Source organism: Anser brachyrhynchus (assembly GCF_964034855.1).
Source record: "Anser brachyrhynchus genome assembly, chromosome: 22".
Lineage (NCBI taxonomy): Eukaryota > Metazoa > Chordata > Aves > Anseriformes > Anatidae > Anser > Anser brachyrhynchus.
In genome coordinates, this window is record NC_137715.1 from 6051591 (window position 1) to 6070927 (window position 19337).

General features: G+C 55.6%; 1 protein-coding gene and 1 long non-coding RNA gene across 3 annotated transcripts in view; both read right to left on the reverse strand.

The window, feature by feature from the left end:
* The window catches only part of LOC308181526 (M1-specific T cell receptor alpha chain-like), a 401071-nt gene that overhangs the window by 138928 nt on the left and 242806 nt on the right, over positions 1-19337 (reverse strand). The window lies entirely within an intron of this gene.
* LOC308181586 lies at positions 10966-16279 on the reverse strand. Its single transcript, XR_013941508.1, has 3 exons — positions 16116-16279; positions 13575-15838; positions 10966-12813 (listed from the first exon to the last, which is right to left on the reverse strand). It is a non-coding gene; the product is annotated as an uncharacterized lncRNA (long non-coding RNA).

Here is a 19337-nt window from a genome sequence, read left to right on the forward strand (position 1 = left end):
CAGCGACTCCAGCCCAGCACAGCCTGAGCCGCCAACCGCCTTGCTCCCGACAAAGCCCCTGGCCAGGGGCACTGCCCCGACTGCCCTCCTCAGGGTCACACGGGGCTGCTCCCAAAGCGTCCCCGACCCCGACAGCCTCCCTCTCCCGCACACACCGGACCCGGCCCCGGCCCCGGCCCCGCTGCCCTCCCCGCCCGCCGCTCACCGGCCGGCCCCAAGGCCAAGGCCAAGGCCAGCAGCCGCGGCCCCAGCCCGGCCGCCATCGGGCCCTGCCGCGCCCGGCGGGAGGCGGACAGGAGCAGAGCGGGGCCGCGCTCGGGCCGCTCCTGCCCGCACCACGAGTCGGGCCCTCGCCGGGGCAGCGCCCACCGCTCCGCCCGCCCAGGCCCGGCCCAGCCCGCCCCCCGCGGGGCCGCGGCCCCTTCGGCGGAGGAGGAGGCGGCCGCGGGGCGGGGCGCGGGGCAGCTCGGGGGCGGCGGAGGAGCGCGGCGCCCCGGCAGCCGGAGGGAGGGAGGCTCCTGGCCCTGGCCTCCCGGCGCTGCCCCGGCCTTGAGCCCCGCGCAGCCCGGCAGAGAGGTCCCGGCCCTCGGCCCAGCCCCGTGCCCCAGTGTCGTGGAAGGGCGCCATGGTGCCAGTGATGCCATGATGTCCCAGATGCTAATTGCCAGGGAAAAAGATGTGATTTGAACCAGTGCAGATTCCAGGGGGAAACCAGTACTTGAGGGATGTCTCACAATATGTGGATGAGAGTGTGAATTCACACACCTGTTATCTGGAAGAAGACCTTAAAGAATCAGACAACTGTAAATACCTGTCTAGCAGCAGTAGAGAAAAAAACAAAAACAAAAACAAAAAAAACCTTCCCTTCCCTTCCCTTCCCTTCCCTTCCCTTCCCTTCCCTTCCCTTCCCTTCCCTTCCCTTCCCTTCCCTTCCCTTCCCTTCCCTTCCCTTCCCTTCCCTTCCCTTCCCTTCCCTTCCCTTCCCTTCCCTTCCCTTCCCTTCCCTTCCCTTCCCTTCCCTTCCCTTCCCTTCCCTTCCCTTCCCTTCCCTTCCCTTCCCTTCCCTTCCCTTCCCTTCCCTTCCCTTCCCTTCCCTTCCCTTCCCTTCCCTTCCCTTCCCTTCCCTTCCTTTCCCTTCCCTTCCCTTCCCTTCCCTTCCCTTCCCTTCCCTTCCCTTCCCTTCCCTTCCCCTCCCTTCCCTTCCCTTCCCTTCCCCTTTCCCTTTCCATTTCCCTTTCCCCATCAGGTGGATCCCATCTGGCCCCATGGACTTGTGACAGTCCAGGTAGAGCAGCAGGTCTCTAATTGTTTCCACCTGAACTGTAGGGGGGTTTCTTTTGCTCCCCGTCACACACTTCCAGATCGGAAGGCTGAGTAGCCTGAGGATAAGTGGTCCAGCTAGTAAAGAGAGATGTAAAGAAGGCATTAAGAACCTCAGCCTTTTCCTTATCCTCAGTAGTCATGTTCCCCCTGTGTCCAGTAAAGAATGAAGATCCTTCTTGGCCCTCCTCTTGCTGTTAATATATTTATAAAAACATTTTTGTTACACTTAACCATAGTTGCCAGGTTGAGCTCGTACTGGGCTTTGGCCTTCCTGATTTTTTCTCTGCATATGCTGCTGACTTCCTTGTACTCTCCCTGAGTTGCCTGCCCCTTCTTCCACCAGACATAAAGTCTTCTTTCTCCCAGACACTCAGCAAAAGTTCCCTGTTCAGCCACACCGGTCTTCTTCCCCACTTGCTCATCTGTCATGCCTTTCTCTGAGGCATGGCGGGGCGTTGCTCCACCAGTCCAACTCCTGCTCACACTCCCTGATAGTCCTTAATCTCTTCACCTCCTCCTTGAGCTCTGCCACCAGGCTGATCAGGTCCTCCACCTCCTCGTACCTCATGCAGCCAGTATCTCTGTCACCCTCCATTGGCAGCATCAGGCCTAGGCCCTCCCTGCAGCCAGAGACCTGAAGAGCAGCATCTTTGGGCAGGCACTCGGTCTGGGTTGCCACAGTCTTTTTGATGAGTGCTTTGGCAAGCGCCTGCTGCCTGGTGGTGACCAAGGCTGGGTTTGCTGTCTGGGAGGTAGCTGGTAGGTGAGCCGGTTGCCTCAGTGAGGAGGGATACTTCGCCCTCCTTGCTCGCCCTGCCTGCTCGACCTGCTGTGCTAACTGATGCACCATGCCCTGTTTGCCCGCCCTGGTTGCCTGGTTGATGGTTTCTCGTGCTCCCTAGGGGCTACCTTTGTACCACAGGGGGTGTCTCTGGTTCCGATGAAGCCTCGTCAGCCACCCTATACAAGGGCTGAGGGGTCCTGCTGGCTCCCTTGGCTGCCCTTAGTGGCCTCCATGCAGAAAACTGAGTGGCCTCCATGCAGAAAAACTCCTGCCCACCACGATCCCTGGCTCTGCTGCAGATCACAATTGCCTCGGAACTGATCACCTGGCCAGACACATGATAAATCATCTCTAACTCAATCATCCACATTGACCGCCCACGAAACCAGTGGTTCCTCCCCAGCAAACAAATTCAGCAGTTCACCTCTTCTGCACAAGAAAATAGTCCCATTTAGGACCAGACGGAAAAGCTGTCCAGTGTTTAACCATGGAATCATAGAATCATAGAGACCAACACCTCCTTGCTGCAACCTTCTCTCAGATAGCTGCAGAGAATGATCAGGTCTCCCCTCAGCCTCCTTTTCTCTACACTCAAAAAAAAAAAAAAACAGTTCCGTCAGCTGCTGATGATAACACTTGCTTTCTAGTCCCTTCACCAGCTTTGTTGCTCTTTGCACATACTCAAGCAACTCAATATCCTTCTGTGGTGGTTTTACTCGGGTGGGCAGCTGAGTTCCACCATGGCCGCTCTCACTCCCCCTGCTCAAAGAAAAAGGGGGAGAACAAACACAAAGGGCTCAAGGTCTGAGATAAGGATGATTTAATTAAAGGCAAAAGGAAGAGGGAAAAAAAAAAGCAAAGGCTGCACAGAAGCACAGAGAGAGAAAAGCAGTTACTCTCTACTTGCCATCAACGAGAAACGTTCAGCCACATCCTGGGATGCAGGGCCTCAATACACATAGTGATTGTTTGGGAGAACACACGATTCCACAATTAGAGCCCCCGCCTCTCCTTCACCTTAACCACATTTATTACTGAGTGACATCATATGGCATGGAATAGCCCTTTGGTTGGTTTAGGTCAGCTGCCCCAGTGATGTCCCCTCCCCATCACTTACACACCCCCAGCCTGCTGGCTCTTGGGGGGTTGGAGGGAGTCCTGGTGCTGTGCCACTATTGGGCAGCAAGAGATGAAACGCTGGTGTGACACCAGCGCTCTTCTAGCTCCATGTGCACAGCACAGCACTGTATGGGCTGCTGCAGGGAAAGTTAGCATCCCAGCCAGACCCAGCACACCTCCTTGTAGTGAGGGGACCAAAATGAACACAATATCCGAGATGTGTTGTCACCAGAGCCACATCCCAAAGGACCATTACTTCCCCACTCCTGATGGCCTCACTGTTTCTGATGAGATTGGCCTTCTTGGCCACAGGGGCACACTGCTGGCTCATGATCAGCTGGCTGTCAAACAAAACCCTCAGGTCCTTTTCTGTCAGCACACCTTCCACCCACTCTTCCCCAAGCCTGAACGGGATTGTTACATCTGTCAACCCAACAGAATGGGGTTGTTAGGACCCAAGAGCAGCACTCAGCACTTCCTTTCATGAGGAAGCCTGTGCAGCTCTTCTTGCTGCACTCCAGCTGACCAGGCCATTTGCCCTTGACACTGCTGTTGATCCCTTGTGCCCCTACAGGCCATGTGGGAAAGGGCTGAGCTGAAGGCAATTCTCTGCCCTCTTCAGCAGCTCAATACAGTTCTGCTGCTCCTCCCCGTTCTCTGTGGCAGTGCCACACTTAGAGAAAGTGAGGGGCCCTGGGAGCAGGTTTGTGTTAAAGCTCAGCTGGATTTCCTGTCCCTGTGCGAACTGCACAGAAGTAGTGGGCTGAGTCCTGGGGTACCAGGGCATGCAAGGACAGAGAAGATTTTGCCTGGGAATTGTCCCGGGAAGCTGCGGCTCGTCCCTCCACCACTTTGCCATACTGTATTATGCTACCATCATAGTTGATGTAGGACACCCACTCGAGAGTTCCACCGGATGCCTGGCGGTACCACAAGACATCATAATCTTCGAAACTGAGTCCGGATCCCTGGCAGGAGAGATGAACAGAGTCCCCAGGTGCTCGCAGATCTCCACCAGACTCCACCACACTCAATTCGGCACACACACCTGCAGAAGGAGAGCACAGGGAGCAGGGCAGTGTTTGCCCAGGGATGGAAGATGCTCTCTAGAAGCCCCAGCAACTCCAGCACAGCACAGACAGAAACGCCAACCCCGTTGCTCCCGACAAAGCCCCTGGCCAGGGGCACTGCCCCGACTGCCCTCCTCGGGGTCACACGGGGCTGCTCCCAAAGCGTCCCCGACCCCGACAGCCTCCCTCTCCCGCACACACCGGACCCGGCCCCGGCCCCGCTGCCCTCCCCGCCCGCCGCTCACCGGCCGGCCCCAAGGCCAAGGCCAAGGCCAGCAGCCGCGGTCCCAGCCCGGCCGCCATCGGGCCCTGCCGCGCCCGGCGGGAGGCGGACAGGAGCAGAGCGGGGCCGCGCTCGGGCCGCTCCTGCCCGCACCACGAGTCGGGCCCTCGCCGGGGCAGCGCCCACCGCTCCGCCCGCCCAGGCCCGGCCCAGCCCGCCCCCCGCGGGGCCGCGGCCCCTTCGGCGGAGGAGGAGGCGGCCGCGGGGCGGGGCGCGGGGCAGCTCGGGGGCGGCGGAGGAGCGCGGCGCCCCGGCAGCCGGAGGGAGGGAGGCTCCTGGCCCTGGCCTCCCGTCAGCTGGCCGGTGGACCAACAACCCACACATCAGAAGGGATGCCCCCGAGGCTAACTAGCAGAAAAGTCACAATTCAACCTGGTGCATCTTGAGCATTTTGAGCATGTTCCAGTGGATATTCATACTGAAGGGGTGACTCATGCACGTGTTATTTAGATTAAGGCCTTAAAGAATCAGTAAATTGTAAATATCTCTCTAGAAGCAGTACAGATATTAAAAACAAACAAACAAACAAAAAGAAAAACTCTCTCTCTCTCTTTTTTTCTTCTTTCTTGCATTCTTTCCTGCTTCCTGTTCAACTGTAATATACTTATTTCCTCCCTTTCTGTAGTGGTTTTATCCCACTGGCTGGTAAGCACCACCAGCCGTTCAATCACACTCCCCCCTCCATCTCTGGAACAGGAGAGACAATCAAAAAAGAATTAAAATGAAAGCTTGTGGCTTGAGATAGACACAGTTTATTAGAATAGAAAAGGAAAGGTAATAATAGTAATAATAGTACTACTACTACTACTGTGTACAAACAAGTGATGCACAATGCAATTGCTCACCACACGCTGACCGATGCCCAGCCTATCCCTGAGCAGCCGGTGCCCACATCCCCGCAAGCCACCCCATATTAATTGTTCAGCAGGATATCCTATGGTATGGAATGCCCCTTTGGCCAGTTTGGGTCAGCTGTCCGGGTTCTGTCCCCTCCCAGCTCCTGCTGCACCCCAAGCCTGCCCACTTGCAGGAGAGTGTGAGAAGCTGAAAAGTCCTTGGCTTAGTGTAAGCACTGCTCTGCAACAATTACAACATCAGTGTGTCATCAAGATTAATTTCACCCTAAGTCCAAAACACAGCACCCTACCAGACACTTGGAGGAAAATTAACTCTATCCTAGCCAAAACCAGGATACTGGCTCACTTGTAATGAGGGATTTCTTGAGTAGGCCCACAATCTGAAAGAATCCCTGGACACCCCTCTACTGGTGAATCGTGCAGCACAGGCCACAGCTGCAGTGTGTCTCAGCCCATGTCCAGGCTGGCCCCTTTGCTGGGCTGTGAGAGTGAGCATGGGGAGGGTGAGAAGCCCTAGCAGGAGGTTCGTATCAGGCAACACCTCAGCCTTCTGTCCCCATAGAAGCAGCACAGAAGTAGCAAGTGGAGTCCCGGGGATGCAGTACATGCGGGATGACATATTTCACCACCTAGAAACTGTCCCAGGACGTGGTGGCACACCCACACATGGCAGTCTTCCATAAGGGGTAGGAATAGGAATTTTTGTTCTTGAGAGACCAAGAGGAATGTGGACCTGTGTGCATGCTGGTATCATGAGATGCTATAGTCATTGCCTTCTTGGCCACAGGGGCACACTGCTGGCTCATGATTAGCTGGCTGTCAAACAAAACCCTCAGGTCCTTTTCTGTCAGGACACTTTCCATCCACTCTTCCCCAAGTCTGAATGGGATTGTTATGACCATCAATCCCACGGAATGGGGTTGTTAGGACCCAAGAGCAGCACTCGGCACTTCCTTTCATGAGGAAGCCTGTGCATCTCTTCTTGCTGCACTCCAGCTGACCTGGCCATTTGCCCCTGACACTGCTGTTGATCGCATGTGCCCCTACAGGCAATGTGGGAAAGGGCTGAGCTGAAGGCAATTCTCTGCCCTCTTCAGCAGCTCAATACAGTTCTGCTGCTCCTCCCCGTTCTCTGTGGCAGTGCCACACTTAGAGAAGGCGAGGGGCCCTGGGAGCAGGTTTGTGTAAAAGCTCAGCTGGATTTCCTGTCCCAGTGTGAACAGCACAGAAGTAGTGCGCTGAGTCCTGGGGTACCAGGGCACGCAGGGACAGATAAGCCTTGGACTGGGAATTGTCCCGGGAGGCTGTGGATCGGCCCTGCACCGCTTTTCCGTACTCTTTTGTATTACCAGATGTGTTGATGAAGGACACCCACTCAATCCTGCCACTGGGTGCCTGGCGGTACCACAGCACATGGTAACTTCTGAAGTTGAAGCCGGATCCCTGGCAGGAGAGGTACACGGAGTCCCCGGCTGCTTGCAGACCTCCACCAGACTCCACCAGCCTCCACTGTGCCCCCACGCCTGCAGAAAGAGAGCAGAGGGAGTGGGGCAGTTTGTGCTCATGGACAGAAGAGGATGCTAACCAGAAGCCCCAGCAACCCCAGCCCGGCACAGCCTGAGCTGCCAACCCGCTTGTTCCCAAGAAAGACCCTGACTTGGTGAAGGCAATGTGGCTTGGGAGCAAGTTTATGTTTAAGTTTGGCTGGATTTCCTGTTGCTGTGCGAACCACACAGAAATAGTGGGCTGAGTCCTGGCGGCGCAGGCCATGCAAAAGCAGAAATGCCACAGACTGGGAATTATTGCGGGAGGCCGTGGCTCTACCTTTTACCCCTGGCAGGTAATGAATGTCTGAAGAATCATAGCTGATGTAAGAGACGCACTCAAGACTGCCACTGGGTGCCTGACGGTACCACCAAAAATAATAGTTGATCAAAGTCAAGGCATATCCCTGGCAGGAGAGGAGTACGGAATCCCCAGGTGCTCGAACACCTCCGCCGGACTCCACAGCCCTTGGCTGTGCCCACACCCCTGTGGAAAAAGAGTACATGGAGCCAGACAGTACAATGTTTCCCAGCCGCATGGTTGCTCCCAGCACAGCCTGAGTAGCCAACAGCCTTGCTCCCGACAAAGCCTCCGGCCAGGGGGCACTGCCCCGACTGCTCTCCTTGGGGTCACACGGGGCTGCTCCCAAAGCGTCCCCGACCCCGACAGCCTCCCTCTCCCGCACACACAGGACCCGGCCCCGGCCCCGCTGCCCTCCCCGCCCGCCGCTCACCGGCCGGCCCCAAGGCCAAGGCCAAGGCCAGCAGCCGCGGCCCCAGCCCGGCCGCCATCGGGCCCTGCCGCGCCCGGCGGGAGGCGGACAGGAGCAGAGCGGGGCCGCGCTCGGGCCGCTCCTGCCCGCACCACGAGTCGGGCCCTCGCCGGGGCAGCGCCCACCGCTCCGCCCGCCCAGGCCCGGCCCAGCCCGCCCCCCGCGGGGCCGCGGCCCCTTCGGCGGAGGAGGAGGCGGCCGCGGGGCGGGGCGCGGGGCAGCTCGGGGGCGGCGGAGGAGCGCGGCGCCGCGACAGGTGCCTGGTGGTTCCCTCGGATTACTCGAGTGGCCTGGATGCAGAAAACCCGAGTGGTCTCCATGCAGAAAACCACCCGCATGCCGCAAGGCCCTGCTCTGCTGCAGATGACGACTGCCTCGGAACTGATCACCTGCCCAGACACATAATAAATCATCTATATCTCAATCATGCATGTTGACCTGCCAGGAAACTAGTAGTTTCTCCCCAGCAAACAAATTCAGCAGTTCACCTCTTCTGCACAAGAAAATAGTCCCGTTTAGGACCAGACGGAAAAGCTGTCCAGTGTTTAACCATGGAATCATAGAATCATAGAGACCAACAGCTCCTTGCTGCCACCTTCTCTCAGATAGCTGCAGAGAACGATCAGGTCTCCCCTCAGCCTCCTTTTCTCTACACTCAAAAAAAAATAAAAAACAGTTCCCTCAGCTGCTGATGATAACACTTGCTTTCTAGTCCCTTCACCAGCTTTGTTGCACTTTGCACATACTCAAGCAACTCAACATCCTTCTGTGGTGGTTTTACTCGAGTGGGCAGCTGAATTCCACCACGGCCGCTCTCTCGCTCCCCCTCCTCAAAGAAAAAGGGGGAGAACAAACAACACAAAGGGCCCAAGGTCTGAGATAAGGATGATTAAATTAAAGGGAAAAGGAATTGGGAAAAAAAAAAAAAGGCCACACAGATTCACAGACAGAGAAAAGCGGTTACTCTACTTCGAATCAATGAGAGACGATCAGCCACATCCTGGGATGCAGGGCCTCAATACACGTAGTGATTGTTTGGGAGAACACACGATTCCATAATTAGAGCCCCCGCCTCTCCTTCACCTTAACCACATTTATTGCTGGGTAACATCATATGGCATGGAATAGCCCTTTGGTTGGTTTAGGTCAGCTGCCCCAGTGATGTCCGCTCCCCATCACTTACACACCCCCAGCCTGCTGGCTCTTGGGGGTTGGAGGGAGTCCTGGTGCTGTGCCACTATTGGGCAGCAAGAGATGAAACGCTGGTGTGACACCAGCGCTCTTCTAGCTCCACGTGCAGAGCACAGCACTGTATGGGCTGCTGCAGGGAAAGTTAGCATCCCAGCCAGACCCAGCACACCTCCTTGTAGTGAGGGGACCAAAATGAACACAATATCCGAGATGTGTTGTCACCAGAGCCACATCCCAAAGGACCATTACTTCCCCATTCCTGATGGCCTCACTGTTTCTGATGAGATTGGCCTTCTTGGTAACAGGGGCACACTGCTGGCTCATGTTCAGCTGGCTGTCAAACAAAACCCTCAGGTCCTTTTCTGTCAGCACACTTTCCATCCACTCTTCCCCAAGCCTGAATGGGATTGTTACATCTGTCAATCCCATGGAATGGGGTTGTTAGGACCCAAGAGCAGCACTCGGCACTTCCTTTCATGAGGAAGCCTGTGCATCTCTTCTTGCTGCACTCCAGCTGACCTGGCCATTTGCCCCTGACACTGCTGTTGATTCCATGTGCCCCTACAGGCCATGTGGGAAAGGGCTGAGCTGAAGGCAATTCTCTGCCCTCTTCAGCAGCTCAATACAGTTCTGCTGCTCCTCCCTGTGCTCTGTCACAGTGCCACACTTAGAGAAGGTGAGGGGCCCTGGGAGCAGGTTTGTGTTAAAGCTCAGCTGGATTTCCTGTCCCTGTGAGAACTGCACAGAAGTAGTGGGCTGAGTCCTGGGGTACCAGGGCACGCAGGGACAGATAAGCCTTGGACTGGGAATTGTCCCGGGAAGCTGTGGCTCGGCCCTCCACCACTTTGTCATACTTTATTCCGCTACCATCATAGCGGATGTAGGACACCCACTCAAGACTGCCACCGGGTGCCTGACGGTACCACCAGACAGAATAATCTGCAAATCTGAATCCGGATCCCTGGCAGGAGAGGTGCACGGAATCTCCAGGTGCTCGCAGATCTCCGCCAGACTCCACAAGACTCAATTCGGCACACACGCCTGCAGAAGGAGAGCACAGGGAGTGGGGCAGTGTGTGCTCACAGACGGAGGAGGATGCTCTCTAGAAGCCCCAGCGACTCCAGCACAGCCTGAGCCAGAAACGCCAACCCCGTTGATCCCGACAAAGCCCCTGGCCAGGGACACTGCCCCGACTGCCCTCCTCGGGGTCACACGGGGCTGCTCCCAAAGCGTCCCCGACCCCGACAGCCTCCCTCTCCCGCACACACCGGACCCGGCCCCGGCCCCGCTGCCCTCCCCGCCCGCCGCTCACCGGCCGGCCCCAAGGCCAAGGCCAAGGCCAGCAGCCGCGGCCCCAGCCCGGCCGCCATCGGGCCCTGCCGCGCCCGGCGGGAGGCGGACAGGAGCAGAGCGGGGCCGCGCTCGGGCCGCTCCTGCCCGCACCACAAGTCGGGCCCTCGCCGGGGCAGCGCCCACCGCTCCGCCCGCCCAGGCCCGGCCCAGCCCGCCCCCCGCGGGGCCGCGGCCCCTTCGGCGGAGGAGGAGGCGGCCGCGGGGCGGGGCGCGGGGCAGCTCGGGGGCGGCGGAGGAGCGCGGCGCCCCGGCAGCCGGAGGGAGGGAGGCTCCTGGCCCTGGCCTCACCGTCAGCTGGCCGGCGGACCGACAACCCACACATCAGAAGGGATGCTCCTGAGGCTAACTAGCAGAAAAGTCACAATTCAACCTGGAGAGTCTCAAACGTTTTGAGCACGTTCCGGAAGAAATTGGTATTGGAGGGTTGACTCATGCACGTGTCTTATTTGGATTAAGGCCTTAAAATATCAATAAATTGTAAATATCTCTCTGGAAGCTGTACAGAACTAAAAAACAAAAAACACAACAACAACAGACAAAAAAAACTCCTTTCTTTCCTTCCTTCCTTCCTTCCTTCCTTCCTTCCTTCCTTCCTTCCTTCCTTTCTTTCTTCTTCCTTCCTTCCTTCCTTCCTTCTTTCCTTCCTTGTAAGGACTGCTCTGCAACAATTACAACATCAGAGTGACATCAAGATTAATTTCACCCTAAGTCCAAAACACAGCACCCTACCACATACTTGGAGGAAAATTAACTCTATCCTAGCCAAAACCAGGATACTGGCTCACTTGTAATGAGGGATTTCATGAGTAGGCCCACAATCTGAAAGAATCCCTGGACACCCCTCTACTGGTGCATCGTGCAGCACAGGCCACAGCTGCAGTCTGTCCCAGCCCATGTCCAGGCTGGCCCCTTTGCTGGGCTGTGAGAGTGAGCATGGGGAGGGTGAGAAGCCCTAGCAGGAGGTTCGTGTCAGGGAACATCTCAGCTTTCTGTCCCAAAAGGGGCAGCACAGAAGTAGCAAGTGGAGTCCCAGGGATGCAGGACATGCGGGATGATATATTTCACCACCTAGAAACTGTCCCAGGACGTGGTGGCACACCCACACATGGCAGCCTTCCATAAGGGGTAGGAATAGGAATTTTTGTTCTTGAGAGACCAAGAGGAATGTGGACCTGTGTGCATTCTAGTATCATGAGGTGCTATAGTCATTGACAATCAGCCTGCATCCCCAGATGGTGACATGCATGGAAATCACAGAACTGTAGAATCATTAAGGCTGGAAAAGACCCGTAAGATCATCAAGTCCAACCATCAACCTTACTTAACAAATCCTGTCATGGATAGGATAAAAAATAACATACCACTTAGTGTCCATCCCGCCTCCCGCAGGACTGCAGCCTCTGGAGGAGGAGGAGATGGGCACGGGGAAGAGAGCAGGGTGGGGAGGAGTGTGTCACCCCAGCAGCCAGAGGCTTCTGGCCATGGCCTCCTCGCGCTGCCCCAGTCTCACACAGCACGGCAAAGACATTCTTGCTGAGGGGATGGCAAACCTCACGAGGAGGGCTTTAAACTAGAAGGAAGGGGGGGAAGGAGAGAGGAACCAGAAGCCCTGTGAGGAAGTGACTGATGCAGCTGCTGAGCAAAGAGCATGGCACGATGTGACAGGGAGGATTCACAAAATCATCAAAATGGGGCTTAAGCAGGACAATCACTTCCCTAGTCCTCATGGCCACACTGTTTCTGATGCAGGTCAGGATGCCATTGGCCTTCTTGGCCACAGGGGCACACTGCTGGCTCATGTTCAGCTGGCTGTCAGACAAAACCCTCAGGTCCTTTTCTGTCAGGACACTTTCCATCCACTCTTCCCCAAGCCTGAATGGGATTGTTATGACCGTCAATCCCACGGAATGGGGTTGTTAGGACCCAAGAGCAGCACTCGGCTCTTCCTTTCATGAGGAAGCCTGTGCATCTCTTCTTGCTGCACTCCAGCTGACCTGGCCATTTGCCCCTGACACTGCTGTTGATCCCATGTGCCCCTACAGGCCATGTGGGAAAGGGCTGAGCTGAAGGCAATTCTCTGCCCTCTTCAGCAGCTCAATACAGTTCTGCTGCTCCTCCCCGTTCTCTGTGGCAGTGCCACACTTAGAGAAGGCGAGGGGCCCTGGGAGCAGGTTTGTGTAAAAGCTCAGCTGGATTTCCTGTCCCAGTGTGAACAGCACAGAAGTAGTGGGCTGAGTCCTGGGGTACCAGGGCACGCAGGGACAGATAAGCCTTGGACTGGGAATTGTCCCGGGAGGCTGTGGATCGGCCCTGCACCGCTTTTCCGTACTCTTTTGTATTACCAGATGTGTTGATGAAGGACACCCACTCAATCCTGCCACTGGGTGCCTGGCGGTACCACAGCACATGGTAACTTCTGAAGTTGAAGCCGGATCCCTGGCAGGAGAGGTGCACGGAGTCCCCGGCTGCTTGCAGACCTCCACCAGACTCCACCAACCTCCACTGTGCCCACACGCCTGCAGAAAGAGAGCAGAGGGAGTGGGGCAGTTTGTGCTCATGGACAGAAGAGGATGCTAACCAGAAGCCCCAGCAACCCCAGCCCGGCGCAGCCTGAGCTGCCAACCTGCTTGTTCCCAAGAAAGACCCTGACTTGGTGAAGGCAATGTGGCTTGGGAGCAAGTTTATGTTTAAGATTGGCTGGATTTCCTGTTGCTGTGCGAACCACACAGAAAAAGTGGGCTGAGTCCTGGCGGCGCAGGCCATGCAAAAGGAGAAATGCCACAGACCGGGAATTATTGCGGGAGGCCGTGGCTCTACCTTTTACCCCTGGCAGGTAATGAATGTCTGAAGAATCATAGCTGATGTAAGAGACGCACTCAAGACTGCCACTGGGTGCCTGACGGTACCACCAAAAATAATAGTTGATCAAAGTCAAGGCATATCCCTGGCAGGAGAGGAGTACGGAATCCCCAGGTGCTCGAACACCTCCGCCGGACTCCACAACCCTTGGCTGTGCCCACACCCCTGTGGAAAAAGAGTACATGGAGCCAGACAGTACAATGTTTCCCAGCCGCATGGTTGCTCCCAGCACAGCCTGAGTAGCCAACAGCCTTGTTCCCGACAAAGCCTCCGGCCAGGGGGCACTGCCCCGACTGCCCTCCTCGGGGTCACACGGGGCTGCTCCCAAAGCGTCCCCGACCCCGACAGCCTCCCTCTCCCGCACACACCGGACCCGGACCCGGACCCGGCCCCGCTGCCCTCCCCGCCCGCCGCTCACTGGCCGGCCCCAAGGCCAAGGCCAAGGCCAGCAGCCGCGGCCCCAGCCCGGCCGCCATCGGGCCCTGCCGCGCCCGGCGGGAGGCGGACAGGAGCAGAGCGGGGCCGCGCTCGGGCCGCTCCTGCCCGCACCACAAGTCGGGCCCTCGCCGGGGCAGCGCCCACCGCTCCGCCCGCCCAGGCCCGGCCCAGCCCGCCCCCCGCGGGGCCGCGGCCCCTTCGGCGGAGGAGGAGGCGGCCGCGGGGCGGGGCGCGGGGCAGCTCGGGGGCGGCGGAGGAGCGCGGCGCCCCGGCAGGTGCCTGGTGGTTCCCTCGAATTACTCGAGAGGCCTGGATGCAGAAAACCCGAGTGGCCTCCGTGCAGAAAACCACCCGCATGCCGCAAGGCCCTGCTCTGCTACAGATCACGACTGCCTCGGAACTGATCACCTGGCCAGGCACATGATAAATCATCTCTAACTCAATCATCCACACTGACCGCCCGCGAAACTAGTGGTTCCTCCCCAGCAAACAATTTCAGCAGTTCACCTCTTCTGCACAAGAAAATAGCCCCATTTAGGACCAGACGGAAAAGCTGTCCAGTGTTTAACCATGGAATCATAGAATCATAGAGACCAACAGCTCCTTGCTGCAACTTTCTCTCAGATAGCTGCAGAGAATGATCAGGTCTCCCCTCAGCCTCCTTTTCTCTACACTAAAAAAAAAACAGTTCCGTCAGATGCTGATGATAACACTTGCTTTCTAGTCCCTTCACCAGCTTTGTTGCTCTTTGCACATACTCAAGCAACTCAACATCCTTCTGTGGTGGTTTTACTCGGGTGGGCAGCTGAATTCCACCACGGCCGCTCTCTCGCTCCCCCTCCTCAAAGAAAAAGGGGGAGAACAAACAACACAAAGGGCTCAAGGTCTGAGATAAGGATGATTTAATTAAAGGGAAAAGGAATTGGGAAAAAAAAAAAAGGCCGCACAGATTCACAGGGAGAGAAAAGCAGTTACTCTACTTAGAATCCACTAGAGACGATCAGCCACATCCTGGGATGCAGGGCCTCAATACACATAGTGATTGTTTGGGAGAACACACGATTCCACAATTAGAGCCCCCGCCTCTCCTTCACCTCAACCACATTTATTGCTGAGTGACATCATATGGCATGGAATAGCCCTTTGGTTGGTTTAGGTCAGCTGCCCCAGTCATGTCCCCTCCCCATCACTTACACACCCCCAGCCTGCTGGCTCTTGGGGGGTTGGAGGGAGTCCTGATGCTGTGCCACTATTGGGCAGCAAGAGATGAAACGCTGGTGTGACACCAGCGCTCTTCTAGCTCCACGTGCAGAGCACAGCACTGTATGGGCTGCTGCAGGGAAAGTTAGCATCCCAGCCAGACCCAGCACACCTCCTTGTAGTGAGGGGACCAAAATGAACACAATATCCGAGATGTGTTGTCACCAGAGCCACATCCCAAAGGACCATTACTTCCCCATTCCTGATGGCCTCACTGTTTCTGATGAGATTGGCCTTCTTGGTAACAGGGGCACACTGCTGGCTCATGATCAGCTGGCTGTCAAACAAAACCCTCGGGACCTTGTCTGCCAGCACACTTTCCATCCACTCTTCCCCAAGCCTGAACGGGATTGTTACATCTGTCAATCCCACGGAATGGGGTTGCTAGGACCCAAGAGCACCACTCGGCACTTCCTTTCATGAGGAAGCCTGTGCATCTCTTCTTGCTGCACTCCAGCTGACCTGGCCATTTGCCCCTGACACTGCTGTTGATCCCATGTGCCCCTACAGGCCATGTGGGAAAGGGCTGAGCTGAAGGCAATTCTCTGCCCTCTTCAGCAGCTCAATACAGTTCTGCTGCTCCTCCCTGCTCTCTGTGGGAGTGGCACACCTAGAGAAGGCGAGGGGCCCTGGGAGCAGGTTTCTGTTAAAGCTCAGCTGGATTTCCTGTCCCTGTGTGAACTGCACAGAAGTAGTGGGCTGAGTCCTGGGGTAGCAGGGCATGCAGGGACAGAGAAGACTTGGACTGGGAATTGTCCCGGGAAGCTGTGGCTCGGCCCTCCACCACTTTGTCATACTGTATTCTGCTACCATCATAGCGGATGTAGGACACCCACTCAAGACTGCCACCGGGTGCCTGACGGTACCAGAAGACACAATAATCTGCAAATCTGAATCCAGATCCCTGGCAGGAGAGATGAACAGAGTCTCCAGGTGCTCGCAGACCTCCACCAGACTCCACCACACTCAATTCGGCACACACGCCTGCAGAAGGAGAGCACAGGGAGTGGGGCAGTGTGTGCTCACAGACAGAGGAGGATGCTCTTTAGAAGCTCCAGCTACTCCAGCACAGCCTGAGCCAGAAACGCCAACCCCGTTGCTCCCGACAAAGCCCCTGGCCAGGGGCATTGCCCCGACTGCCCTCCTCGGGGTCACACGGGGCTGCTCCCAAAGCGTCCCCGACCCCGACAGCCTCCCTCTCCCGCACACACCGGACCCGGACCCGGCCCCGGCCCCGCTGCCCTCCCCGCCCGCCGCTCACCGGCCGGCCCCAAGGCCAAGGCCAAGGCCAGCAGCCGCGGCCCCAGCCCGGCCGCCATCGGGCCCTGCCGCGCCCGGCGGGAGGCGGACAGGAGCAGAGCGGGGCCGCGCTCGGGCCGCTCCTGCCCGCACCACAAGTCGGGCCCTCGCCGGGGCAGCGCCCACCGCTCCGCCCGCCCAGGCCCGGCCCAGCCCGCCCCCCGCGGGGCCGCGGCCCCTTCGGCGGAGGAGGAGGCGGCCGCGGGGCGGGGCGCGGGGCAGCCCTGTGAGGGAGTGACTGACACAGGTGCTGAACAAAGAGTAGTAATTTAAGAGTGAGCAAGTATCAGTAGAAATCAGCACTGGCCACTGTCTGCAATGGCCATTGGTTGCTTTATATAGGAAGAGGTGTCTTATGCCCCCTTATGTTGTGAACATGGTAGGGGAAAGAGAGGGGAGCACCAAATCACCCCTTTATGGTCTGACAGACACATGTACACACACCCTTCCAGGGTAGTTGGCATGTGGCTCTTCTTATCCATGGGGATTGCCACAAGAGTAAAGATAAAAGAGAGTTTTGCTTGGTTTATAATTATAAATCATGGTGCCACAGGGGGCTTGGACCTGGTTTGCTGTGTGTCAACCTGGGAAGTCACATTCTCCCAGTGCCACAACATGGTTTGCCTCATGCTTGAGCTCCAGGCTAAGTCCTACCCCTCATGGAGGGCCTGTGGGGAGTAGAAGGGCCCTAGCCCAGGCCCATACTACCTCATGGGAGGAAAGGGGAAAAATGGGAGGGGGTGGGCACAGGGGACATCCTCTTCCCTGATGTCATGATCTAAAGGGTTACTTGAGCTGCGAGTGTATAGAAATAGGTCAATACAGAAAATCAATCTCAGAAAATATTGATACCCAGAAACTTGCCCAGGAGCGGGGCTAAATAAATAACAGTCTCACTTTGAAGGTCCGTGTCATGGAGTTTGGAGTCAGTCAAGTATCCCCAGTGAGGGTTTGATTTCTTTAGGAAATCTTGCAGGAGAAAGAAAAGTTTGTGCAGCATGGGAAGTTGTTAGACAGAGAAGCTCCATTTTGTATAGAAAATGAGTCATCCTTACATCACAGAGATATAAAAGAGTGTAGGACACCACCTCTTAGAGCAGCCAATAGGTGCTTCTAATTTCTATTTTTCCTCTGAGACAACCAACAGATGATGATTACTTTCTCAGAAGATGACAAATTACTTTCTCAGACTTTTTTATTTCCTTTCAGGTGAAATACACAATAGCAGTTGCCAGTTCCTAACTTCTCAGGATGTCTTCTCCTTTTTCCAGATAATTTTCACTTTTTCAGATGATAACCTGTTTTTACAGTTCCTTGGTTTTGCCCTTATTGATGGTATCTTCAGGATGTCTCTAGTTTACAGGTATGCAGCTGCACTACAAAGAGGCCAGCTGTGCTTCTCAAGGATGCTGCTGGTTCACCGACCTGACAGTTCTCAGGCTGACATGCATTTTCTTCTGTCAGTATTTTAGCAAACGTTTTCTGACAGTATTTTTCCCATCAGGGATAGGTCACTTTTATGGCTGCTCCAATCACACGAAAGAAGCTGGGAACGTTTTCTTCCCAAGCACAGCAGGAGAGATGGGGCAAGAGCAGCTTCTTGTTGCCGTGGGTAATGCTGAGTCCTGCCTGAGCTCAGGGCTGGCCAAACCAAATTGCCTTTGGGCCCCCAGTGCTACCAGACACAAAGCAGAACCTACCCATCTTCATGTTCATTTTCATCTTTATCTCCATCTCCATGTTCGTCTTCATCTCATCTATTGCTGTCTCCTGGATCTCAGGAGTGGGGACACCTTTTATTAACATATAGATCCTCTCCTTTTGTATGCAGACACCAAAAACAAACAAACAAAACCAATGGTTTCTAGTGTTTGATTGAGCATTTCTTAGTTTTACTGTGCTTTCTTAAGATTTTCTCTGTCTTTTTACTTTACAAAAAGCTGACTTTATGCTGACTGGGTGGTGGGAGGATCATCATTTGATCATCTGTAGAACAGGGAAGGATACTCAGCTCAGTGATTAGGCATTAGGATGTTTGCCTGCTCTTTGGCAGCTCTGCAAAGAGGTGGAGGATGAGGGTCTGTGGACCATTAGATAGTTGTGGCAAAAGCTGGGAACAAAGCAGAGCCACAGAGACTCTGGTTCTGACCAAAGCTGGATCAGGACCTCTGCCAGAATACTGTCATACTTGTTTGACTGTATGCTGGGGTGTGAGCAGGTGATGATGTGTGAGGTGATGTGCTAGTAGTCTCTGCTGATGGCTCCTGCTGCACTTGGGCTCTGCCTGCAGCCACTGCTGAGAAAGGAGGAGGAGAAGCCAAAGATCACTAGTGATCTTTGAGCTCTGATGACTCTTTTCCCAGAAAAAAAAATAAAATTGAAGAACATTGTTGGTGAGACAGAGCCAGGCCAGAATGTATAGAGGAATGTACCCTGCTGCACATGGGCTCTGCCTTCAGCCTCAGCTGCAAAGAAAAGAAGAATAAAACTCAGAAAATTACTTGCTCACTCAGCAGGAAAGGGGAGAAGAATACAGTTCGCGGATGAACATTTTTTTGTGAAGAATATATGGACCATGGCCCTGGAGTGACTAACTCAAGTTATATGCCTGGTAATTCCAATGAACACTGGTGTCTTAATTGCCCTATTCATAATTACTTTGAATGCACAAGGAGTCTGTTAGTGGTAATATAAACCTGCGGTGAAGATCTTGATGAGTATCATTGGCATGGAAAAAAAAAACAACAGTGGGTGGGATGTGTTTGAACAAGGGAGCTGAGCTTGGACGAGACACCCGTTAAGCTCAGCATCCCTCTGGTGCACAGGGAGATCATTTTACTCTTGTCACCCTGTGATCCCTATGCTGTGAAATCCCTCACAGGAAGGAGCGACAGCTGCCTCTTTGCCTTCAGGAGAACCAACCTGACATGGGCTGGGTGGGAATCTGTCTCCTCTGCGATGCATTTCTGAGACAATGCTGGCAGGTCTTTATAGACAGGTGTGAGGAGATGGGCCTGGCTCCGGCACTGACTCCCAGGAGGACCTGGCATTGTCCAGGGGTGGAAATCCCTGACTGACAGGCACTATCAGGAGCATTGCAGCAGTCTGCTTCTCCTATACATCCCAAGGCACAAGACAGAGGAGACATGCTTGGGGACTGGAAGAGATCTCTGACAGTCTTAAA